The sequence below is a fragment of the Petaurus breviceps genome, unplaced genomic scaffold, assembly GCF_028583685.1.
Source record: "Petaurus breviceps papuanus isolate PSGF00001 unplaced genomic scaffold, PetGlider_PUasm1.0 156, whole genome shotgun sequence".
In the NCBI taxonomy this organism is placed as follows: Eukaryota; Metazoa; Chordata; class Mammalia; order Diprotodontia; family Petauridae; genus Petaurus; species Petaurus breviceps.
In genome coordinates this window covers 14,051,901-14,078,638 of record NW_027185720.1, presented here as the reverse complement: position 1 = coordinate 14,078,638, position 26,738 = coordinate 14,051,901, and the positions used below count along the sequence as shown (strand labels likewise).

Sequence of the window (26,738 nt, the reverse complement as noted above, 5' to 3'; positions counted from 1 at the left end):
CCGACTTGCTGTGAATCCTTTCTGTCCACACCACCAGCCCAGCCCAGGCCACAGTCTGACCGACTTGCTGTGAATCCTTTCTGTCCACACCACTCATTGGATCCTTGTCACATTCTTCCTATTAGATCGGTAATCATCTTTTCAATTGTTTGTCTCTTCCTTCTTTCACTCTGCCCCAAACTATGAGTGATTTGAGGGCTGGACTTCCTGTCCTCCAGGGTTCCCCCTAGTCAGGCACAGGGAAGACATACTGGAGAGAGCTGGGGGTCCCACTGATTTTCTGGGAAGCATCCTGGCCACCCTTCTGTCCCCCCTTTCTGCTTAACACAGGATGCTTACTCTCTAGGCATCCTTCCTCTGCTTCCTGCTCCCTCAGCACCCCGGGGGCCAAACCGCCATATCCCCTTTTTATCCCTGGAATGGCCTCACCCACAAGAGGACTGTCTGTACTGATGTGGAGAGGGAGGAGATTGTGGCTGGTTTCTCCCCAGCCCACGCAGAGGATTAGAATGGAGGATTAGGATGAACTGTGATGTTGTGGGATGGTAACCAGTGTCCTCTCTCCAAACCCCCTCCCTCCCTCTTCCTGTTTCTTTCCCTCCTTCCCTTCTCTTTCCCTCTCTCTTCCCCTCCCCCACTCTTGACATCATGTGTGCAAACACACAGAGCTAATTCTGAAACCACTCACAGGATCTCAAAGCTGAAGCCTCAGTGGTCTCCTCATCCAGCCTGTACCCAACAGGAGCCCCTAACATGCCTCAGTTTTATTGCCAAAGATACTGGAATGGTTTGCCATTTCCTTCTCCAGCTCATTTTACAGATGAGGAAACTGAGGCAAACAGGGTTAAATGACTTGCCCAGGGTCACACAGCTAGGAAGGGTCTGAGGCCAGATTTGAACTCCTGTCCTGGAGTTCTATCCATTGACCCTCATTTCTCCTGCTTACTTCTATAAGGCTTTCCCATTATTCATGGTCAGCTCTGGGTGAAGCCTTCTCTGACTTCTCCAAGCCACAGAAATCTCCCTCCCTTCTCTAGATTCCTGTAGCCTTTACTGGTCCCCCCTCATGGCACTGAGCAGAGCCCCCAGCACTCTGTTATCTTCCACTCACCTCTCCCATCTCTTCTCCCCAGACCATCAGCCCCACTGGAGTGGGACCTGTGACTCATTCAAAGCTGTCTCTCCTAAGGTGCCCAGTACAGGGTCCTACCCACCATGGGGGATCACTGTTGACTGATGCCAAGGATTGGGACTCCTCTGTCTTTCGCAGTCTGACGCCACATTTCCCCTTCTCCCCACACACGCCATTATTTCATATTACAATACTCACAGGGCTAACAGAACCAGAATGAGATGGATATTTCATCCCCAGAACCTAAAACAAAATCTTTGTACAGCAACGTCCATTTTGTAAATCCTTGTGAACAACCTTGTGGTGGTGCCCGGGAAAGAGTTCTGTGATTGGAGTCAGAGGGCTGCATTCCAATTCACTCCTGCACCACCTACAATAACGATGACAGAGCGTTAAAGCTTGCAAAATCTCCTTACAAATACTTCATCTGATTCTCACAACAAGCTTGGGAGGTGAGTGCTGCTCCCATTTTACAGATAAAGAGTTTCTCAGTTTGAGATAGACCGGGGCTCAGTGCCTTGCCCAGGGTCACGTAGTTAGGAAGTATCTGAGGCTGGATTTGAACTCGGGTCTTCCTGACTCCAGGCCCAGCCCTCTATCTGTTGTGTCAATCTAGGTATATTGACTTTGGGCAGGATACTTGCCCCTCTGAGCCTCATCTTCCTCTTCTGGAAAGGGGGGGGTGTAAAGTAGCTGATCTCCCGCTGCCTCCAAGCCCACCACACATACAATCCCATGACCGCTCTTGCTCGAGCCCCCAGCTACATTCTCACATGGGGGCCAGGATGTGTGGCCCGCTCCGTTCACACACTTCTCATATGACCCATATAAACCTCTATAGCAGTCCCATCTGGGCACATGACCCGCCCATACTGCCTTGGTCCCTCTCACCCCACAGCAAAGGCTCCTCTCTGCTCCTCAGAGACGCTGACTTTGAGAAGGGGGTGTCCTGGGGGCTGGTAGGGCTGGCCAACCAGGCGAGGGATCGAGGGGGGGATAGAGGAAGCTGAGAAGATGAGAGGGGGCCTCAGGGAGGGAGCGATGGCTGGGCAAATCTCGCCCCCACCCAGCACGGAGGGGATCTAGGGAGGGTAGGGGCTGGGCTACCCCGGTGCTGTACAGCTGCAGGCCTACTCCCCAGTGGGCCGCCCCGCTGAAGAATGCCATCTTTGTTCCCAGGCTTGAAAGGGTAAGAGAAACACTTACGCATGGTAAATTAGCCCCCAAATGGGTTTCTCTAAAACACCCAATTGTCTCCCCAGGCCTGCAGCTGCAGGGAAGTTCCAGGGAGGAGAGGGGAGGGGGTGGCTTTGGGGTGATGGGGGCTGGGGGCTGCAAATGGGGCCATTTCATCTTTCCACCCCCTCCAGGGAAGCAGACAATTCTGGAATTGAGTTGGAGGAGGCTCACAGGCCCCTGCTCCACCCCCTCCCTTTGCAGAGGAGGGAGAGAAGGCCCAGCCTGGGGAAGAGACTTGTCCAAGGTCAAACACATGCAGCAAATGGCATCCTGGCCTGAGCTCAGAGATTCTCTTTGAAGTTGTGTCCAGAGCCATTTCACGCATGGCACAGGGTCTCATTCAAGTTAGGAGGGAAAGGGGCTCACGGACCCCCCACCTAAGGGCCATCCCAATGCAGAGATCTGATGTTCTAAGGTCCCACCTGGAGTCTGGCATTCTCTGTTCTAAGTCCCCTCCCAGCTTTGCCATTCCCTGCTCTAAACTCCCTCTCCACTCTGACATTCTCTGTTCTAAGGCCCCTCCCAGTCCTGACATTCCCTGTTCTAAGGTCCCTCCCAGCTCTGCCATCCCCTGTTCTCATAATACCCCTTTCAGCCCTGACATCCCCTGTTCTCAGGTCCCTCCCATATCTGCTGCTTTACCATTCTTTCTGTGCTTTCCCATGATGAGGAGGTCCTAACACAGCACAGTCCATCTCCTCCTGGCTATAGAGTCCCAGCATGCTCGATCAGAGGTCAGCTGGCCCTCTGGGTATCGCTCTGCCCTAAAGCTGCCCCCATCCAATGGTCCAAAGCCCAGTGTCAGGAATAGAGACTGCAGGGTATATATTAGAGGTCAGAGGTCCCAGTCCCAACACTGTAGTCTTGGACAAATCCCTTGGGCAAATTTCTTCAGTTTCCTCCTCTGAACTTACACTGAAAGTCTGAAAGATTGACCCTCTGATCCAGATTGCGACCTTTCTGTGCCTTAGTCAATGCCATGAGCTGTTACAGCTGCCTCTGATGGCCCAGCCTCTGCTTCAGGGACCCTCCTCACACAGGCTCCCAATCCCTTTATGGGGCCTGCCCTGGAAACATGGTGGTGCCATCAGAGCTGTTGACACAGCTTTGGGGAAGCTGAGGTCACCTCTGGGCGGTATTCCACCTCCTGAGCCTCAGCTGCCTCCTCTGTACAATGGGGATAGTAATAAATCCCTTTGCCTGTGGGAATTCCCCCCACCCTGGAGTCAAGCTCAGAGTTGTTTACCTTAGCAGGAGTCATTAGACAGTGGGTTTGACTCTCAGCTCCCCTATTTGACTTACTGCTCTCCTGACCCTTGTGGAATGAAGATGGAGAAAATCATGCCACTGTTCTGACTGGGTCCTCACTGCCGCCAGGCAATCCTGTTATACCGCTCTTATCAGCTCTCTAGCCCACACCCCACCCTGGCTCTTCCAAACGTTTTCATTCCCCTTCCAACCTCCCTCCCGTTCTCTCAGCTGAGAACCTCGCCTTGAATTTTACAGAAAACATTGAGCCCTTGGCCACATACTCCCTCTTCTCCCCTCTTCTCCATCTCCTATCAGTCACATGACTTCTCCTCCTCTCTCCTTCACCCCATCTCATGGGATGAGGTGGCCTTACTCCTTTCCAAGGCTACTCTACTTCTGGTTCAAGTCACCTCTGCCCTTCCTTCTTAGCTTTGATGCTCCATATTCTAAAGTCCCTCCCAGTTCTGACATCCCACGAATCTTTGAGGCTTGCTGGGTGGTTTTGGTGACGATAACTGGTAATCTTGAGGTCCCCTCTCATCTCTCAACAGACCATGAGGAGATTGGTGATTTCTCCCCAACGGAGTCTTGGACACAGTCCAGCTCCAAGCAGGAGTAGGTCACGGGCTCTCAGCTGATGAAGCGTCTCCCAGAGGTTAGACTCCATTTGGCACCAGGCTTTGAGTCACATGATAGACAGGCCAGGTCCCCAAAGCATCAGGGCCGGGGAGGATCCCTTCCTAGAGCACCTTACCTAGTTTCAGGGCTTTGAATAAAGGGTCTTAGAAACTTTGAGAATTCATGGACATAGGAGCTGATCTGGGTCTTACTACAAACACTGATACTCAACCTTCCACATACACACATATACCTACCCACTGTCCCCATACACACTTCCATGGACCTATTCACATATACAAATGTGCCTGCACACACAATCGGTCACATCTCTCTCTGCCCAGATGCTCATCAATTTCCCAGTGTCTTTCCCACATCAATATCCTGATGACCCACCCACATAGTTAAAATGTATAGAACGGAGAATGGTAGAGCCAGGAGGGATTTTAGAATGTAGAATGTCAGGGCTGAGAGGAAAGGCAGAGAAAAGGGAAGATCAGAACTGACAGACCCCAGGTTAAGAATCCCTGGACTAGTCCCTTCTTGCCTTCCCAACCCAACAATGAAGTTGAAAGGGGGGGCTGGTCATGCAGGAAAGGAGAAGAGAATGACACTGAGGGTCTGTCGATAAGCACTGATTAGGCACCTCTGTGTGCCTGGCCTTGCTAAGCACTGTGCAAACAGATCCTGCCCTCGAGAATCTCCCAGTCTAATGCCAGCAGCTTCCAAAACTGCTCAGTCTAGACGTTCTTAGTGGTGTTTCCTGTTGACGCTGGGCCTACTAGCATTGCCCAACAACTGAAATCCAACCAAAATTAATCAGAGGCACAGGAAATGAATATCAGAGCACCCCCCCCACCATCAGCTGGGGCTATGGTGGAGGACACGCCCACTCACACCCACACCCTGGGCATGGAGCCACACAGGTGACGATGGCAGGCCAGGAACCCTGCTCAGCCCGGCGGTGGCTCCCCAGTGCACTCAGAGCGAGGCGCTTTCTGCCCATCCTTCCCCTGATCCTCTCCGGCAATAAACACCTTCTTCCTCAGGCTTCGGAGGAGGGTTTGCCCTGTTCTAACAGCGTTCGTTCCTGACATCTTCTGAGGCTGTGAGCAGGCAGCCCTTTACGTTCAGGATCCAGTGTGACTTTTACAACAACCGTGTCACATGGGCATTGTAGGCATTATTATCTCCATTTAACAGAAAAATGGAGGAAGCCAAGGCTCAGAGAAGTTAACAGCGGTGACATGGGAAAAGTGCTGGTTTTGAACTCAGAGGGCTAGCTCTGACATTCCCCATTCTAAGCTCCCTCCCAGCCCTGACATCCCCTGTTCTAAGCTCCCTCCCAGCCCTGACATCCCCCATTCTAAGCTCCCTCTGAGCTCTGACATCCCCTGCTCTAAGGCCCCTCCCCAGTTCTGGTCTCTTCAATCCCCTCCCTTTCCTCTCCTGTCTTCTCACTTCCTCTTTGCTCTTCTCCTCCACTATAGAGGCCTTCATCCCTCTTCCAATAATGAGGATCCCTAATCCTCAAACCCCTCCTCCCCAGACTTGCAGCAGGGGTTAAGATCTCACCTTGGAAATCCCCCACCCATACTTTCAGTAGACAGAACATGTGCCTTTCCACCTTCCTTCATGCACATGCTCTCAGCCTCTTTCTCTTTCCCTGGCTGTGTAGATGGGCACTCCCCTCAGGAGGAAGCCTCATCGACCCATTTGAATTTCAGCTGGTACCACGGGATGGAATTCTCTGGACACTGAGGAGCAAGGGATGCCACCAATGACCCACTGGAATTGGTGAGTCTGGCTAGAGCTCAAAGAATCGATCACATGGGGCCATCCCCTCCCAGTGAGTTAACACCGATTCCATTTCACAACTGGCCCTCCTAACCGGGGCCACAAACTGTATCTGACCTTGGCCACAGACTGACACCCATTCTCAAACGGGTCCCTAAAACAGGCTATGCATAGAGTGGTTTCTAAACCCTTCCCAAAAAAAACTGCACCACATAATGGAGACAGTCCTTTAACCGTTGTCAACCTCAGTTTCCCCACCTGTAAAATGATGAGTTTAGAGGAGATGGCCTCTAAGCTTATTTCCAGTCTAGAAGTTATGACCCTGTGATTCTTGATGGGCAGCTAGTTGACATCAAAGATAGAGCACCAGGCCTGGAGTCAGGAAAACCTGAGTTCAAATTCAGCCTCAGACACTTACGAGCTGTGTGACCCTGGGCAAGTCACCTCACCCTGATTGCCTCAGTTTCCTCATCTGTAAAATGAGCTGGAGAAGGAAATGGCAGAACACTCCAGTGTCTTTGCCAAGAAAACCCCAAAAGGAATCATGAAGAGTCAGATATGATTGAAACCACCCAACAACAAATGGTCCTTGCTGCCTGATCCTAGCTAGAAGCTGGCCACAAACTGTTCTTTTATTTAATTTAATTCAGTAAACACTTCTCATTGCAATCTCTTATGCTGATATCCCTGTCATTGCCAAATATAAAATCCTCTCCTTCCCAGAGTGCTCTCCATTACAACAAGTAATAAAAGGGAGGGGGAAGAAAACTCAATTTGATAAAACTAACAAAGATGTACTGAGTCCAACGGTAAGTGTGCCGTTTCACACCCCTGGTCCCCCACCTCTGCAACCAGCAGCCTCCTTCGAGCCAGGCTCAGTACTAGAGGTGCAAATGCAAAAAAGCATCCCCACCTTCCAGGAGGTAGCTCAGATTTCCCCCAGACCCACTGCCCCAGTCCAGGACAAAGTCTTCCCCCAACCCACAGACCTATCCCTTCACACTCATGTCAGCCTCAAAGCACATCCTTGAATTCCAGTCACAGACTGAGTTCTGATCCTGGCTAACCGCCGCTCCAGATCTGGGCCTCCGTCAACAGGACCAAACAGTCAAGAAGGCTCGATGCAGTCCCCTCCTCGGACTAGATCTGTCTGTATTGTTCAGTCATTTCACCTGTGTCAGACTCTCTGTGACCCCATCTGGGGTTTTCTTGGCAAAGATACTAGAGTGGTTTGCCATTTCCTTCTCCAGCTCATTTCACAGATGAGGAAACTGAAGCAAACAGGGTGAAGTGACTTGCCCAGGGTCACACAGCTAGGAAGGGTCTAAGGCTGGATTTGAACTCAAGTCTTCCTGACTCCAGGCCTGGTGCTTGATCCTAGCTACCCTGGATATGTCTGTTAAAGGGGAGAAAAAGCAGAGGAAAGGAGGGAACAAGCATTTAGTAAGTGCTCACTATGTATCCAGCACTGTGCTATCTCTATCAGCTATCTCAGTTGATGAGGGGTCCTGTAAACAAGAATCAGGAACCCCTCCTTTGCACATGAAGGTCACAGGGTCTTGTGCCACTCACTAGTGACCTCTCAGGAGCCCAACTGGGGCCTGGTAGGAGCCAGATTACTGATACACCCTGACACCATGCTCCACTTTCAATCAAAAGCTACAAACTCTCCTCCTCCTCCTGAAAAGCCAGGACTAGGGGACAGATGGAAGCTGACATCACCATCCTGTGGCAGAGGTGCTAACAACCCCCTGGCCTGGGCCCAGGGGCAGAGGGTGGGAGGAGGCAATTTAGACCTGCCATCCTTGCAGAAAGAGTGACCCTGGCCCAGGAAGTCGCACTAGCAATGGCTGCCTGAGGCGGTCATTTATAGGGACAGGGGAAGGGGCAGAGGCAGAGACATTCCAGGCCAATGCACATCTTCCTATCATTGACGTGTCCCGTGGCTGATCTGTGGCATCCCAGTGGTGTAGTGAGGTGACGTCTGCCCCAGTCCAGTCCAGTTTGGTATTGAGGAAAAGGGGAATGTGATGATGACAGGACCCTCAGTCCCGGGTCATGCGAGGTCAAGGAAACATGAATTGGGAGGACTGTAGCCAGAGGAAACGTGTAGCCCCTCCCCACCAAGTGAGTACTTAGAGAAAAGCCCAGGTCACCCCAGGAGAGATCCAGCTCTGGCCAAAGACCCAGCTTCCCACTGTTGGAGCTGACCAATTCTCCTAAAATGATCACACAGAAAAGTTATCAAGGAGAGGGAAGGAGAAGCCAGTTGCCTGAGCCCTGCCCCAGAAAGAAGAGTCGGGGGTCTAATTCAATTCAATAAATATTTGTTAAGCACCTACTGTATACTGGGGTACTGTGTTGGGGTTACAAAAAGAGACAAAAGACAGTCCCTGCCCTCAAGGAGCTTAAAATCTAGTGGAGAAGACAACAGACAAGCAATTATACAAAGCAAGTACTGTGCAGGATAAATGGGAAATAATTAACACAGACAAGGCACTGGAATTAAGAGGGTTGGGGAAGGATTAGTGTAGCTTGGGGGGAGTTTAGCTGGGCTTTGAAGGAAGCAAGGGAGGTTAGCAGTCAGAGGGGAGGAGGAATAGGGTCCTGGTTTCTGCTTTTGTGTGACCTTGGGCAGAATCCCTTGACTGTTCCTCTATAAAATGGTAATATCTGTACAGCTTCCTTGGGTGGTGGAGGGAAAGTGCCACGGAAACCTTAAAATGGATCATAGAATTGGGCCTAGAAGACAGAGCCAGAAGGACTTAGCTTAGAGGCTCTCAAGTCTTTCTGCCTTATCTTTTACAGATGAGGAAACTGAGGCTTACCTAGAGAGGCGAAATGACTTGTCTAAGGTCACACTGCTAAGGAGGACTAGAGGTGGGGTGTGTGAGGTTAAACCCAGGTCCTCTGACTCCTAAATCCAATGCTCTTTTCATTGTATTTGTTTTTTAAGATGTCTAACTTTTCTAAGCCTTTCTGCGTCTAGCCCCCTTTGTTTGAGACAGGCGCACGGTAGGGCAGTGGTCATTCTCCCCTATTTAAAAGAGGAAGCAGCTGAGGTTCTGGGGTTAAAGCATCTTGCCCAAAGTCACTCACCAAGTGAATGGCCCCAGCCTGCATGGAGATTTTCCATTCACGCCATGCCACCTTCCCAGACGGCCCACAGAGCGTCAGAGCTAGAAGGGACCTGAGAGATCATCCCGTCCAAAGCCCTTCATGTCACAAAGGAAGGAACTGAGACCAGAGAAAGGACATGACTTGTCCAAGGTCTCTGAGAAAGCAGGTCTCTGGGTTCTCTGGATGTTGCCCAAGTCAGTCATCACTCAGCTGAACGTCTGCTGGGTACCATCCCTCACAACATGACACCCAGGCCTCCGTCCCACAATTCCATTTTAGGGCCTCCTTGGGGCTGCAAGTAGCCTGGTATTGTTGAGGGCATCTTGAATGTGGAATCAGGGGACCTGGGTCCAAAACTCAGCCCATTACATGACTTTGTCCTGGTCACCCCCTCATTTCATGCCGCAGTTTCCCCATCTGCAAAGAAGGGAAGGAGACTAAATCCTAAACTATTCCTCAGCTGATGCTTTGTGACAAAAGTGCTTTGTAATTCATCGTTAATGAACTATGATTATATTTGGTACTGTCCTTATTAAGGGCCAACCTGGATGAGGGGACAGATGGAGAGACAGGGACCCTGCAGATGTCCCCAGCCTCAGTGGGAGGATGGTGGGGGGACCTGGTGCCAGGCATCAGGAGGTGAGGTTGGGAAAGGAGCGGGCTCCTCTCCGCCCCCATCCCTCGGGGCACCCTGGCCCAGCTCCGTTCAGGCCCGTCCTTCCCCAGCTGCGGACACATCCGCTCAGGGCCCAGACAACAATCCCAAACGAGTCCCCTCCGCCATTCTCTTTCTTTTGATTCCACCCCCCTCTTTTTTTCCCTGGAGCATATCATTACAGTAGAAACAGAAAGGGATGGGACAATACCGGCATTGATGAGGGGGAGCCCCCCCCCCTGGCTGCCCCCCCCCCCCCCATGGTGCGTGCCAGAATTTTTTCCACCCGCCCAGGGCTGAAATCTCTGCCAAACAACCTCAGCTAATAAACAAGAGAAACCAGATAAACCGGGAACACAATAGAGGGATTTGTTGCCTTATAGATGGTGGAAACAATGTCAATGTCGGCCCAGCTGCTTCGGGCCAACCGCACCCCCCCCAGGACTCACCAACCTCTCCTCCTCCTCTCCAACCACCCCCCCAACTCCCAACCCTGCCACTGTGATTTACGAAAGGTCAGAGGGCATCACACTTTAAGGGGCCCCTTCCTTGCCTTGCTTATTAACCCTTCTGGGACAATGGCCTCCTTCTTTGGGATGGGGAGAGAGGTAGGGATGACATGAGTGGCACTTCCTGGAGGATCATGGGACTCATTGGTGCATGGCATGGAGGCAGAGCCTCCCAGCCCAAAGGGAGGAGCTGGCCTCAGGGATCTCCACAGAGGTGGGAGCGGAGGCCCAGCTGTGCTGGACTGGTCTCTTCTCCTCTCAGAGCCAAGGGAGAACGGTCCCAATAAACATGGTCAACCAGCAAGTGATTAGAGGAACAGTGTCAGCAATGGGGGTCTGGAGATGATGGCACTGACATCAATGAGGTTATGGGTTAGGCCAGTGATGACTGTGCTTAAAATGTCAATAAGGGTCTAAACATGGCCAGTGGTGACGGTGGGGATGACAGTGAAGTCTAGACGAGGCCAGCGGTGACGGTGGGCATGACAGTGAAGTCTAGACGAGGCCAGCGGTGACGGTGGGCATGACAGTGAAGTCTAGACGAGGCCAGTGGTGATGGTGGGGATGACAGTGAAGTCTAGACGAGGCCAGTGATGATGGTAATAATGTCATTAGTGCCGGGACAAGGCCAGGGTTGTGAATGTTGACATTAGTGGGCAATTATATAAGGCTAGTGATGATGGTGCTGATGTCAGGGGGTGTCTAGACAAGGCCAGGGATGATGACAGGGATAACAGTGGATATCTAGATAAGGCCAGTGATGGTTTTAACATCAATGAGGTTTAGACAATACTAGTGGTAACACCCATGGGCAAGGCCAGTTATTATATGGTAACATCTATGTGGATCTGAGCAAGGCCACTGGTAATGATTGCCACATCAATCAATATTCATCTGGGATTGGTCTAGAGTTGTGAACCTGATAACAATATCAGCTGGGATTTGGTCAAGGTCCCCCTCCAACAATGATGGGAACAGTGACCAAGGACTAGAAAATCTAGCTGCCAATGAAGGAAGTGATTTCAGAAAAGAAAACCAAGGAGACCAGGTCCATTGCCCATGGATAAGGTCAAGGGAACACTGTGGCAACAGGTCTGAAGGTCACAGCAGGTGTATCACTGACCCTACCAACATAGGAGTGAGGAAACATAGACTCTCAGAGCTGAAAGGAATCTCCAAAGCCATCTTGTCCAACATCTACATCCAGACCACTACAAATGTGTTGTCTCATCTCAATTGGGCCCTCGCTGTACCAAGACCATCCTTTACTCTTCCCTAACCAAGTCTCTACCCCACTCTCCACAGTAGCTGTTCCAAGCCTCCTCTTCTCTCCTCAAGCCACCCCCAGCATCCCTCAGCCTCACAGCTGAGGACCTCCATACTTTACAGAGAACACTGAGAGCATTCACTTTGAGCTCCCTCAAGTCCCTTTCTTTGCATCTTATATCCCCCGACATCCTCCTTCACCTTCTTTTTAATTCCAGTCTCTAATAACGTGGTCCTTCCCTTTGCCACAGTCACCCCCCTCTCCATGTGTCTTTGATCCAATCCATTCATTCCTCTCTTCTCCAGGATATTTTTCTCACAACCATCCCCATCTCTTGATTCTTTCATCTCTCCCCATCTACTCTCTTTCTCTGCTCCCTATAAAACATGTCTGTCTACCCAGCTTTAAAAAACCTTCACTAGACCCTCCTATCCCCTCAAGCTATCACCCTATATCTTTTCTCCATCCTTCAGCCAAACTCCAAGAAAAAGCTATCTCGTCTCATGGTCTCCAATTCTTCCACTCATTTCTCAACCTTTTGCAATCTTGCTTCTGACCTCTCTCCAAATTACCAACGATCTCTTACTTGCCAAATGCAATGGCATTTTCACAGTCCTCATCCTTCTTGACTTCTCTGCAGCCTCGGACACCATTGTTAGCAATCCCCTCCTGGATACTCTCCCCAGCTCATGTTATCCCCCTTGATACTGCTCCCTCACATCTTCTCAGTCTCCTTTGCTAACCCATCATGCAGATCCTGGCCCCTAATCGTGGGTGATGACCAAGGAGTTGGCCAGGACTTTCTCTTCCCTCTATGTACTCAGTGACTTCATCAGCTTCCATGGATTTTAGCAGTCATCTTTATGCAAGTGATTCTCAGATCTACAAATCCAGCTCAAACATCTCCCATGAGCTACATCTAGTCCGGTGTCACTGATGGCTTCTTTGATATTTCAAACTGGATGAGTGTAGGCACCTCAGATGCAACATATCCAAAACAGAATTTATTCTCTTCCTTTTCCTTCCCTCAATTCCACCTCTTCTCCAAACTGCAGTTTTCGTCACATCATTTTTTCAATCACCAGGTTCTAAACCTCGGTGTTTCATCCTCAGCTCTCCACTTCCCTCACCCCACATATCTAATCAGGAGTCAACTCTTGCCATTTCTAGCTTCACAAACATTCACCTGGCCACTTCTTTCCAGCTTCATCATTGGCCCTAGCACACGCCTTCAGCCCCTCTTTCCTGGACTACTGCAATAGCTTCCTATAGATCTCTGCCCCAAGTCTCTCCCTACTTCAAACCTTTCTCTACCCTGACACCAATGGAATTTTCCTAAAACAGTTCAGACCACATCACTCCCCTTTCTCAAGAAACTCCAGGTGTTCCCTGTTACTTCTAGCCCCAAAAAGAAACCTCCCCATTAAACATATACAGCCCCCCTCTCCAATATCATTGCATATGACCTTCCCTTCACATACTCTCCAGTCTAATTTCTGACTGCTCCCTTCATAGAGCACTACCTTTCCCATCTCAGGGACGCCTGTGCCCCGACCATCCCCTACATCGGGCTTCTACTGCTTTTTCCCGTCTGCCTCATCTCCTCCAAATCCTATCCCAATGACTACTTTCTACATGAAGTCTTTCTGAATTTCCTCAGCTGCTAGAGTCTTCTACCCCCTACCCCCATTGTATTTATTTGGGATATCATTGGTATAGTTACATAGAAACATATGATAGTTTTATATAATATAATAGAAATATAATATATAGGTATACATAAATACATGCATATGTATCCCTGATAGAAAGTCAACTCCTTGAAGGTAGGAGTTAAATACTCCCTTTTATTTTTACATGTCCAGTGCCTGGCACTGCCCTCAAGAATGAGGAGACGGACAAGGGTATGCTGATAAATGCTTAACAACCAATGAGGTGGGGAGGGCACCTAATACACTTAGAAGTTTAACCTGTGATATTCACATTTTCTCCATGGCTTTCCTAAATCTAGAATAATCACCAAAACAATAAACCCAAACCCTGGTTTGTAGCATTTGCTGATTTCTGATGATTTAACTACTGGCTCTTGAACTTCCAGGAGCTGGCCCCAATACCCCCTTGGGTGGGTGGTCCAGATGCTAGATGTGTTCTGGAACATTCGGGGTGGGACTCCTCCTAGGCTCCATGGCTGTCTGATGATTTATAGTAGTGAGAGGGATCATAGGAGCCCAGATCTAGTCCTGGAAGAGACCTGAGAAATCATCTGATCTAACCCCTTGTTTTACAGAGAATGAAACAGGCCCAGAAGGGAAGTGATTTCCCCATGATCACATATGGAGTAAAACATAGCCAGGATTTGAACTCAGGGCCTTTGTCTCTGAACAGCTAGGTGGCACAGTGGATAGAGTGCCAGGAGCCAGGAAGACTCATCTTTGTGAGTTCAAATCTGGCCTCAAACACTAACTGTGTGACCCTGGGCAAGTCACTTACCTCCTTTTGCCTCAGTCTCCCCATCTGTACAATGAAGGTTCACCTGGCCTCTGAGGTCCCTTCCAGTCTCACATCTTCCTTCCTCCATGAACCTTTGGAACATCCTCCAATGCCCAGAGTTCCTAAAGGCCAGGCCCATGGGATATGAGCTCCAGGTGGTCCCAAGCAGCTAGAAAGGCTTCTAGCTACCACAGGCCTGACAAATGCAAGCCTGCCTCTGGCACCCGAGGGTCAGGCTGAGGGGGCCTGCCACCAGGGAATGAATGTTGGGGACACAGCAGCTCATCGAACCATCCCTAAAGATACGGAAGCGCTGGGTCCCGTATCTGGGAAAACCACAGAGCCCTCAGGTATTTACAGGGGAAAGGGATATAGAAACTCAGAAGAAGCCCACTGGGATGATTCACAGTGCAGAGCACAGGCCCAGAGGAGAAAGGGATTTCAGAGGCTATCTGAGTCCAATTCTCTCATTGTACAGATGGAGAAACTGAGGCTCCAGGGAGGGGAAACATGGCAGGATTCTAGAACAAAACTGTCAAGTCAGAGGGCACCTCAGCCGTTTCACTGAGAAGAAAACTGGTGTAGAAAGAAATGAAGTGACTTGTCCAAGGCCACCCACATAGGAAATGACAAACATAGGAAAATCACAAGCCAAGAGCTGAAAGGGGCCTCAACCTACCCACTTTACAGATGTAAAAAATGAGGCCTCGGGCCCCACAGGATTTGAATCCAGGTTCTGTGATTCCTGAGCCAGGGCACTTTCCGCTGGGCCATGTGAAGGTCTAAACTGAGATGTGATAAGTTTGGGGGTTTTATTTGGTTTTGTTTTTTAGCAGTTTCTAGGGTCTGACAAACCATCCTGACTCAAGCTCTCACCCCAGAAAACAACAAGAATGATAATGTGGTTTGTTTTTGGTTTTTACTGACTTGTTCTAACAGTGACCGAGGTATGTGAGTGTTTGACTGAAGAAGAACCCGCCCACCTGCTCCCCCTCTGCTGGCCCCCACCCTCGGTGTGACTTCACTGGTATAAGCAACTCCAATGAGGAAAGGTCCTCAGTCAAAGCAGTGAGCACCTGGTCTCCAACCTATAGCCTTAGAGAGCTCCCTAGGGGATGTGACTTGCCCAGGGTCACACAGCCACGTCTTCCTGACTCCAAGGCTGGCCCTCTATCCACTCTGTTGCTCGGTAGTTACAGTGAGAGGCAGAATTTAGAAAGTACTTTTCTCACATGTGGAGGTGGTACAAGTAAGCAGTCAACGAACATTAATTAAGGGCTTGCTGTGTACCAGGCACTCTGGGGATACAAAGGAAGGGGAAAGCAGAGTTCCTACCCTCAAGGAGTTTACATTCTAACGGGGAGACAACAGGTAAGAATGTATAAAATGAGTATAGGGCAATCAGAAGAGGGGGAGGGAGTAAACAACTGGGGAAGTCAAAGAAGGCTTCATGTAGGAGACAAGCTTTGAGCCAAGCTTTGAAGAAAACCTAAGGAAGCAGAAGGAGTATATTCCAGGCCCAGGAAACAGTTAAAGGCTGATGTGGAGACAGAGTAAAGGCCAGTTCGACTGGATTGTACAGTGAGTGAAGGGATGGGTGGGTAACGTATCATAAGGCTGGAAAGGCAGGCTGGGGCCAGGTCTTAATAGGCTTCAAATGTCAAACCTTCCACCAAACCGTGATGCTCTAGGCCAGGGGTGTCAAACGGAAATAGAATGAGCCACTCAAAGGATGCCTGTGGGCCACATACTGACTTAGCAAACTATACGTGTTTATATAGTTCCTTTTTTTTATTAATACATCAACACATTATAATCAGAAAGGAGCTACATTTGAATCTGGTTCAGACTCGGAGGGAGTGCTGTGCAGCCAGTGTCGACTCTCTGCGCTAGGGAAGAACAGGGGGAATTTGAACCCAGCCCTGCTGTGATTCCCGAGCTGTTCTCTCCAGCCCGCTTTGGGTCTGCCCACCTGGACGTCCTCGAGTAAACTCATTGGCCTGTTCTAGAATCCTGAGCTCACTCTCAGCCAATCAGGAAACATCTTGACTGTGCTCCACGCACTTGACCCCTTGATCGCCGATGGTCAGGGATGTCCCGCCGCGGCTGTCGCCTTCTCCAGCCACAACGAAGGGAAAACCACCCTTCCCGTAGCCTCCGAAAGCACAGGTAGCCCTTCTAACACGCCGGGTCACCAGTCAGGCAACAAACACTTATTAAGTGCTCACTGTGTGCCAGACACCTCGCTGGAGATACAAAGAAGGATAATCTCCTTCCCTTGACCCCACCCCCACCCCCTTCCCTTCCCCTCTAGGACATATAAACAAGAGGAACCAACTTCCTGTCCGTAAGGAGCGCACATGATGCTCCTTACATGTGTAGGATACATATAGGCATAATTACCACTGACAGCTAAAGCATGTGCCCAGAACCGTGCCGGACCCTGAAGCGGTGGGACAGGGGCAGGGGGAGGAACAAAGACAAATCATATCTGACATAAATAGTCATTTAAAGTTCGAATCCTCAAAACAGCCCTGTGAGGCTCCTCTTAGCCTGTGACGGCATCATCCCCATTTTGCAGATGAGAAAACCGAGGCTGAGAAGGATTAAGTATTAGCAGCATGGCACATTAATATCAGACTGGCTGGGGAACTCGGGAGTGGCCTGATATCGAACCTTCCCTTGGAATCCGCGCCGTGTAACCCGAGAGCAAGTCTCTGCTTCTCCTCCAAGCACATACCCCCCAGGGCTATCGTGAGGGTCAAGTGAAACTGCAGATGGAAGGAGCCTTGTCAGCCTTAGAGCACTGTATGTGTCCGAGAGTTATGACATGTTGGGCAGGTACGTGCTGTCTTGTTACATTGTACATTACTCGTATATGTGATGTTGTCACATAGTATATTACACTATGTATTAATCTGATCACATTATATATATGTATATATATCACATTATATCATGTTATAGCACAGCATGGTATATCATATTGTGTATGGTTATATTATATATGGTTACATTGTATTATAATAATATAATTATGCATTATGCCATGTTATGTCACACCCCATCATATGTCTTCTAGTATAGAGGGGCATGGCATGTACAGCTGCCCTCAGAGCCAGGGTTCAAGTTCTGATTCTGATGCACACTAGCCATAGCACCCTGGCCAAATGGCCTGACTTGTCAGCGCTCTAGGCAGATTTTTAAGGCTCTAGCTGCAGAGCAGATGCCCATCTATGCTGATAGAGGCAACTTCTCCCACTGGGGACTTCCTTCTACCAATAGGTCCATCCTTCCCAGGATCAGAGGACAAAGCACTAAGACTGGACCAAGCCAGAAAGACCTGAGTTCAAATCCAGCCTCAAATACTTATTAGCTGTGTGACCCTGAGCAAGTCATTTAATCTCTCTTTTCCTCCACTTAAGTTTCCTCATCTGTAAAATGGGGGTGATAACAGCACCTACTTCCCAGGTTGGTTGTGAGGGTCAAATAAGATTATAATTGTAAAGTGCTTAGCACATAGTAAGTGCAATATAAAAATTAGTTGTCCTTATTGTTAAACAAGTTGTGAAACGTGTATAACAGAATGGAGTATCAAGGAGCTAAAAGAAACAAAGAATGTGATGAATCAAAAGAAGGTTGAAAGACTTATATGATGGAGAGTGAAAAAAGAGCCAGGAAAACACCAGACACAGTCAGTAATGTAAACAGAAAGAACACACCCACAAAGTCCCTACTGAGTGCTCTGTAATTATCATGATAGACCTGGGCCGAAGGAACAAACATAAGAAAGCACATCTCTCTCTTTGCAGACTTGGGGGATGATGGCTATTGAACATACCATTAGACTGGGCTGATGTGTTGGTTACTTTTGCTGATCTTCTCTCTCTCCCTACTCCCTCTCCTCTCCCCTTCCTTCCTTTTGTCTTCTCTTCCCTCCTCCTCCTCCTCTTCTCCTTCTTCTTCCTCTTCCCCTTCCCCTCCTGCTCCTCTTCCTCCTCCTCCTCCCTCTCTCTCTCTCTCTCTCTCTCTCTCTCTCTCTCTCTCTCTCTCTCTCTCTCTCTGTCTCTCTCTCTCTCTCTCTCTCTTTCTCTCTCTCTCTCTGTCTGTCTCTCTCTTTCTCTCTTTCTCTTGGACTTTGTGGGCAGGGGGGGATATACTCCAAAATAAAAATGCTACAAAAACTAAAGATCTCATTTTTTAAAATTTGAGACATTTCGTCCAGTCTCCCCTCCAAGATAGGAATCCTTTCCTTGATTTCCCTGATAATGCAAAAAGATCTCCTGAGGAGACTCAAGAAGCATCGGTGCACTAGGCACTGTGCTAGGCTGGGAATGCAAAGGCATAAGAGAGTCTCTGCCCTCGGAAAGTTTCCATTCTGTCACCACAACACCAGATGTTGGAGGTCAAGGGCCAGGGAAGGGCCCCAAACAGTTGATGCAGCAGATAGTGATAAAAGGGGTGGTTAAGTTGGAGAAACTTTCACAAAGTTGGGGTAGGGGCTAGACATGGTGGGCAAACTCAGGGAAGGGGGGGAAAGGACATTCCAGGTTGGAAGAATGCATGTTTTCCAGGGCTAGCACCCTGCACGTAGTAGGTGCTTTATCAAGCATTCAATGTTTTTAATATTTATTAAGTCGTTAAATACTTATTGATCATTTATTAAGCATCTAATGTATTCTCAGCATTGCTGAGTGCTGGGAGAGATACAAAATTTAGATAAAATGTAATTCCTGCTTTCATGGAGCTAACAGTCTGATATGGAGAAAAGCCACAAATAGATGTAATAAAGGCATTTGAAAGCTACAGAGTTCTGTGTGTGAGGTTCAAGAGGAAGGTTCATAACTGACTGAGGAAATCAGGGAAGACTTCCTGGAAGAGATGGCATTGGAGTTGGGCTTTAAAGAATGGGTAGGGGGGCAGCCAGGTAGCACAGCGAGTAAGAGCACTGGCTCCAGTGTCAGGATGACCTGGGGATAGAATCCAGGCTCAGACACTTAGCACCCACCCAGAAACACCTATCTGTGTAATCTTGAGCAAGTTACTTAACCCCGATTGCTTTAAAAAAAATTAATGGGTAGGAATTCAGCAGGTAAAGAAGGGAAGAGAAGGCATACCAGGCATAGGGGATGCCATAAGTAAAGGTGTGGGAGCTGGAGAAAACAGCAGTCTGGAGACAGAGTTGTCCAATTTGGCTGAACCATAGAATGTGAGATAAAATAAGGCTGGAAAGGCAGAGTAAAATAAATTAAATCAGATGTTTTGCTCTCCGGGTAATTGGGCTCCAGCATACCCCAAAAGGTTCCCAGCCTGCTCCAGGTCTATGGCAGCCCACATCTTCGATCACTTACGCTAAGGGTGAAAAGCATGGAAACAAACAAAAAGCCAGGGGCTGGGACATGGCCTGGAGTCTGGCCTCAGTGAATTAGTGGGCAACTTCATTCATTCATCCAGCACCCATTACTGACACATGCAGGGCTGGAGGAAATAACAAGAGTAATAAGGTGTTATTTCTGTCCTCAGAGAACTTATAGTCTAGTAGGAATCATAGGGCTTAGAGCTCAAAACAGCCTCAGAGGTCTTCTAGTCCAATCCCCTTATTTTACAGGTGAGAAAAACCCCAGACCACACTGTAGTAAGAGACAGAATCAAGGAAGGAAGATCCTCTGACTCCCAAACTCTTCTTTCATCCTTTGACTCAGCTGCCAAAACTCTAACATACAGAAAGAGTGACAGAGATTTGGAGGCAGAGGTCAAATCCAGCCTCCATCACTACCTTGTGATCTCAGGTAAATCACCACCCCTCTCTGGGCCTCAGTTTCCTCATCTGTAAAGTGAGGGTGACTGGACTAGATGACCTCTGAGATCGCTTCTAGCTCAAAGTCTAGGATGCTCCCGTAATCCCATGTGTCAGAGGCAGGATTGGAACTCAGGTCCTCCTGGTGCCAAGATCTGTGCTTATCACACAGTGGCTGGCCCAGGACTGTACAGAGTGTGCTCCCAGTATACTCTTACTGTCTCTCTTCCTCTTGTTCTTCTTTGTCTCTCTGATTCTCTCTCTTTCTCTCTCCACCCCCTTCTCTCTCTCTTTCTCCCCTCCTCCATTTCTTCTCCTCTCTTCCTCCCTCCCTTATTTCTCCCTCCCCTGTCCCCCACTGCAGGCCTCTACATCCCTCCCATTCAGCATGGTTTAGTCTTGTTAGCAGCCTCTGAGTCAAAGAGGGGAAGATTGATATTGGTCTAGGGACCATATGGGAAAAAAGATCTACTCCCTCCCTCCAATGATAGCAGAACAAAGAGTTTATATTTGTGCCTCCATTTGATTGAATTGACTGAGAAAACTGGGATCCCAAAAGAGTTTGGTGGGTGGAAATGATGAACACAGTCTAAGAAGAAAAGATTTGAGAGGGATAAATGTCAAGTCCTGGGTTCAGGAAATCAATTACAAAAGTAAAGGATAGTGGTAGAGGTACTTCTAGACAATAATGTCTGTGAAAAGATCTGAGGGTCTTAGTGGACTACAAGTTTAACATGAATAAATAATGCAACATGATGATCTCAAAAGCTGCTTCAAACATAGGCTGCATTAAGAGAAGCAGGATCCACGGAGTCTGACTACCCTGGGTCAGGTCCCACCTGGAGGACCATGTTCAGGTCTGAGCATAACATTTTAAGAAGGATCCTGGCAAATGGGAGAAAGGCAACTAGAGTGCTGAAGAGACTGGAGACCAGGAGGATCCCTGAAGTTCCTTCTAACCCTAAACTCTATGATCAATGTGAAAACCAATGAGTTGAAGGAACTGGAGACTTTCAGCCTAGAAAAGAGTAGACTCAGGGGGTAGATATAACTTGTCTTTGAAGGGTTACCATTGGAAGATTTGGTCTTCTTAAACTTAAAATAGGAAGATTTTCTTCTTTCTTCTTTTCCTTTCCTTTCCTTTCCTTCCTTCCTTTTCTTTCTTTTCTTTCTTTCTTTCTTTCTTTCTTTCTTTCTTTCTTTCTTTCTTTCTTTCTTTCTTTCTTTCTTTCTTTCTTTCTTTCTTTCTTTCTTTCTTTCTTTCTTTCTTTCTTACAATCAGAGTTTTCAAAAAGTTGGAAAAGGGGGCCTCAATAGATAGGGAATTTTCCATCCTGGAGGTCTTCAAGCAAAAGCTGGATGACCATGTTTCAAAAATACTTCAGAGGGATTCCTATATTAGTGTTAGCCATGAGATCTCTTTCAAATCTGAGATTTTGATATCCTATGATTCTATTGGCTGAATTGAAATAAATTTCAAAGAATAGAGAGAGGCTTTCTCCCAAGTTGAAACTTGGCCACTCCAGTAACCTTGGAAGAGATGATGCTGGAGAAGGTGACCTCAAGCCACTGCTATTCCAAGAATCTGCCCTATTTAGATCCTCCAAGAGCCATCCAGACACCCTCAGACATGCACTCACTCAGACTGTGTCTAAAACTTAGCTCATTGTTTCCCCACCATTTGAAATAGTTTCTTCCTGTGAAGTACCCCCATCTTCACAATCACCCAGGCTTAAAGTCTGAGTCATCTTCCTCTTCCCTTTAGAATTTTAGAGCTGGAGCTAAAAGGGGTCTCAGAGGCCATCTAATCTAATCCCCTCATGTCACAGATGAGGAAACTGAGACCCAGGAAGATGAAGGGACTTGTCCAAGATCAGACAGGTGGTAAGTTTCAGAGGTGAGATCTGAACCCAGATCCTCTGACTCCAAGTTCTTTCCTCATCCTTTGACTCAGCTGCCAAGTCTTGCTGATTTTTCCTCTATTATGTCTCTTACATCTGTCCTTACAATCTTGCTCCCTAATATGATATGTCTGAAAAGGTAAGGTGACAGCAGACTGAATCAGCACCTCTGATACTCAGGGAACTAGACTCCAACACATGTCAAGCAGGTTCCCAGAGTAGGTCTGCCTTGGGTCCTCACAGCAGCCCATACCTCTGACCACTTAGGCTGATAGGGAAAGAGAGTCAATGGCTAGGTTCTTATGGGGTGGGGTTGATGGAATGGTCTAAGCTGGAGTCTGGCCTCCATGAATCAGTGAGCAAATTCATTCATCCATTCAGTAACTTCCTACCAGTCTCTGTTTCCACTTTCTCCTTTATCATCCACTCTACACACCCAATCATATAGCTCTTCCTCCCGAATACCTTATTTCCCAGCTCAGCAATCTCAAGTGGCTCCCTATTGTGTCTACAACATCCCCGTTCTTCAACCCACCAGTCAAGGCCTTTCATAAAACACTCCCAACATCTCACTCCTACTATCTTAGACCCTGCAACATGCCATGCCTGTGGCTTGGCTCATGATGCCTCCCTCCCTTGAATGCTCCCTCTTCCTGCTATATCTTCTCCCCATCTTCAAGGCTCAGCCCAAGACCCCATACGCTCTCTCCTCCAGCACTCAGGCTTCAGGGATTTCCCCCTTCTCTGAATTCCTGGGGCTTTTAAAGTCCTTTCCAATCTTCTGACCTCTTCATGGCCTGCCTTTTTGTATAAGCAATCCTTTGGGCCCTTGTCTGGCTTCCCCTCCTAGAAAGTAAGCCCCCTAAGGGGGTGTCAGCAGAGACTAGTGAAAAGGACACTGAACCTGGAAGAAGAAAGACCTCAATTTGAATCCTGCCTCTTTAGCCAGTCTGAGACTCAGCTGAGGTTGATAACCTTAGAAACGATCTAGTCCAATACCCATTACAGGCAGGGAAACTGAGATTCATCGAGGGACAGTGACTTGTCCAAGGTCACCTAGGCTGTGTCAGAGCTGGGATTTGAACCACAGGCTTTGGATTCTAAAACTAGAGCTATTCCACTGCACCATGAAGAATACACAAAAATATATGCACACTCAGGCATACATATGGAACACAGAGAATATATAAATATTTCATACACACATGTTTAGAGATAGGACAAACACACTCATACACATAGACTCAGGATTAAATCTGGTTTCTGTAAGTCAAGAGCGTCTGTAGGTTATCCATTCATCCATCCATCTATCTATCTCTCCATCTATCCATCCGTCTGTCCGCCCATCTGTCTGTCTATCTATCATCTAACTCTCCATTCATCCATCCAACTATCCATCTATCTCTCCATCTATCCATCCGTCTGTCCGCCCATCTGTCTGTCTATCTATCTATCCATCCATCCATAGATTTATCCAACTAGCTATTTGTACATCTGTCTACCATCCAACCATTTGTCTATCTATCTGTCTAGCATCTATCTCTCCGTCCAGCTGTGCACAGGGTGACACAGTGAAGAGAGAGTTTTGTTGTCCCTGGCTCCAAGGTGGTCCCAGAGCAAGGCCAGGCTCTGGGCCTCAGGGATAGAGAACAGAGCACTATCAATTCAATTCAATAATTTAATCAGACCAACAAATTAAACCCAGGAGGCAGACATATTAAGATAGATAGAGAGCTGATCTCCCATTTTCAGGAAGACCTGAGTTCAGATCTTGTCTGTGACACGACCTGGCTCTGTGACCTTGGGCAAGTGAGTGTTTAACCTCTCAGTCCTGCCACTCCCCCCTACCCTCCCCTAGTCCGGACCCTGGCAATGTTATAAGTCTAAGACCTCATTGTAGAGAAGGTGCTGATCTGCATCAGTAAAATGGACTTTAAGGTTGTGGAAGTTCCTACACCAAAGAAAGTTGCTGCTTTCTCTGCTGTTATTTCTTTTTCTTCTGCTACTGCTTTCTCTGTGTCTCTGTCTTTGTCTAACTCTGTCTTTCTTTCTAGCTCTAGCTCTTCATCTGTCTCCTCCCTCTTTACTCTGACCTCTTCCTCTCTCCCCTCTTTGGTCTCTCTTCCTTCTTTTCTTCTCTTCCTGTCTCCCAGTCCCTGTCTCTCCTTTAATATTTCAAGGGTCTGTAATGTTGCTGTTGTACCAGTCACCTACAATCTCTCCATAACTTACATGGTCTTCAAGAAGAGATGTGACCAAACAATTCCTCCCTCCCCCCACTGTCCAGACCCCACCTCTCCCAACTCAGCTAAGCTGGAACAGAATCACAGCCCACCTGCCTTCACCTGGCAATTCACATTGCCCACCTGCTATCTCTGTCCTCTGCTCATCTTGTATCTGTTTTCAGTCTTTCTCCATCTCTCTAGTTCCCCATATTTCCTCCCTCACCCTGAGATCCTGAGTCTCTCCCAAGCTCAGAGTTGACCTCACCACCATCCCCTTACCCTGCCTTCAGGCAAGCCTTCTTTCAAGCATTGATTCCCAGCCTCACTTACTCCCAACACCTAAATGTGCTGTCTGGCCTTTGTCTGTTTTCAAAGGAAATGCATTGAAATTATTTTCTCTTTGAGAATTTTATGAGGATCTCACCCCCCTCCTGCTAACCCCTATGCTGACCCTGAACTAGACTTGAGAATTGACAGGCTGTTTTTACAAACTAAAGGGGGGGGGGGGCATTGATACGGTTCTCAGAGATATCCAAGGAGTATGTCATCTCCCCAGGGAAGCCTTTGGTAATGACCTCTCACCCTTGGGTGAAGAAGAAAAAAGACAGGAGAGGAGAAAGGAACATCCCCTGTTGCCAAGAGAAGATAGAAAGGAATAGGTTCCCATTGAGGTGAGAAGGATTCACACTGGTCCCCGAAACAGGGCTGAGAATGCAGTGTGAACCCTTTTTTCTTCTTGGAGGTGAAGGACTCTAGATGTGGAATGTTGCCTATTTTATCAGACTCGTGAAGTGTCAGCTAGTTTGGCAAAGTAAACTGTTTTTCCCCATCTTTTTTTCTCCTCTGCAGGGAAGTGGTACGGGGGTCTGAAATCAGGAAGGCTCCTCTTCCTGAGTTCATATTTGGCCTCAGACACTTATTAGCTGTGTGACCCTGGACAAGTCACTTAACCCTGTTTGTCTCTATTTCCCCACCTGTCAAATGAGCTGGAGAAGGAAATGGCCAGTATCTTCGTCCAGAAAACCCCCAATGGGGTCATGAAGAGTCAGTCCTGACTGACAGGACTGAAAAAACACAAAAACAACCTGAGAATGGAGGAAAATGGAGGAGATGTTTTCTTTTTGATCAATCATTTTTTTTTTTTAAGAGAACAGAGCAATAGAAAGAAAACGGCTTCGAGGCAGGAGAGCTGGGTTTCAGTCCTGGCTTTGTGTCTTTTCTACAAATTCCTCAGTCACTGGTCATCCAGATGCCATTGTACCTCCGGTGATGGTGCACTCACTCCCTTCATACGGCTTTGGGACAGCCTAGTGAGTCCCTTAAGAGTAAATCTGCCTCTTTCGAAGGCAGCCCTTAGCTCTGCCCTCTGAGGCCAAGCTCATCACCCTAGAGGACATGGGTTATTTTTTTTCTTTTGTATCCCTTTGGGCATAAGGAATATTCATTGGATTGAATCCTGTCCGTGGGACAGCCAGCCTTTCACCTACTTGGACTGGTATCATGTGCCCCAGGCTTTCTCTTCTGAGGATGAAAAATCCCTAAGTCCTTTAGCCATTGTCCTGGTCAACCTAGACACACTTTAATTTAGCAATATCCTTCCTAAAGTGAGCTGGCTAGACTTGAATTCGGTCCTCCAAAAGTTATCCAACCAGGGTAGAAGGCATCATATCCGCTCTCAGGCTTTGTTAAAGCCTCTCTTAACAAAGCCTAAAACTACAATAGTTGTTTGTTTTTTCCTGACATCTCACACCACTGACTCACATTAGCTGACTTACTTGCTGTGTGACCTTAGGCAAATGATTTCTCCTCTGCCCCACGGTTTTCCCTGCTAAGTCACAGGAGAGGTGCCTAGGACGCAGTCTCAGAAAGCAAAGGGATTGCAGCTCAGGAATATACAGTCCTCTATCAGACCCCAAGAGAGCCAGACTTAAGCTTCCCCACCCATTACTGACAGGGGCCAGAGGGCTGAGCTTTAGGGAGTGTATGTAGGGAGGGAAGGATGGAAGGGAGAGACTAGCCCAGGGGAGTAATGAGCAGACAGAATGCCACGGTAGCTAGCACAGATGTTTAATAAATGGGGATTGATTAATGGAGCAATGCATGAACACGGAGGGCCAGATCCAAAGGAATCAGTGAGCAGAAAGGGTATACAGGAGGATTATTGAGGTTTGCACTGTGTTCTGCATACAATAGGTACTTAATAAATGTGGACTGGTTGGTAGATTGAGGAGGGAATCAGCGAGCTGGCAGAAAACCCTCTGGGGTTAATTGGCCAGTACTTGCGGCCTATGCTGAGGGAAGAATCTATGAGCCCGCTAAGTCTAATACAAGAACAGTTCTGCTCTCAGTAGGTGCTTAATAATTGCTGATCCATCAATTGACTGGGTGGGGGGATCATCAAACAGACAAGACACAGACCACGGGATCCGGGAGGCAGGGTCCTGAGTGACCGCTGAGCAAGGGCTCAGTGCAGGGGTAGAGATGAGGCCTGGGGGGTGGGGGAGGACAGGGCGGTGTTTGGTCTGAAAAAGTAGGAATGCCTAAAGGCCTCTGGCCCATCAGCCATGGAAGGCTCTGATTACCAGCTGGACTCAGGGCCTTCCCCCCCCCCCCCCCCCCCCCCCCCCCCCCCCGAACCGCCCTCCCCCCCGTCCGCCCCCCATAATTGCTGATCCATCAATTGACTGGGTGGGGAGATCATGGTCGGGGGGGGGGGGGGGAAAAAAAGCACCAGATG

At 48.4% G+C, this 26,738-nt stretch overlaps 1 long non-coding RNA gene across 1 annotated transcript in view; it reads right to left on the bottom strand.

Moving 5' to 3' along the window:
* The window catches only part of LOC138156674 (uncharacterized), a 46,331-nt gene that overhangs the window by 5,949 nt on the left and 13,644 nt on the right, over nt 1–26,738 (bottom strand). The window contains exon 2 of the long non-coding RNA XR_011167204.1: nt 1,331–1,502. This is a non-coding gene — a long non-coding RNA (uncharacterized lncRNA). The remainder of the gene's footprint in view (nt 1–1,330; nt 1,503–26,738) is intronic.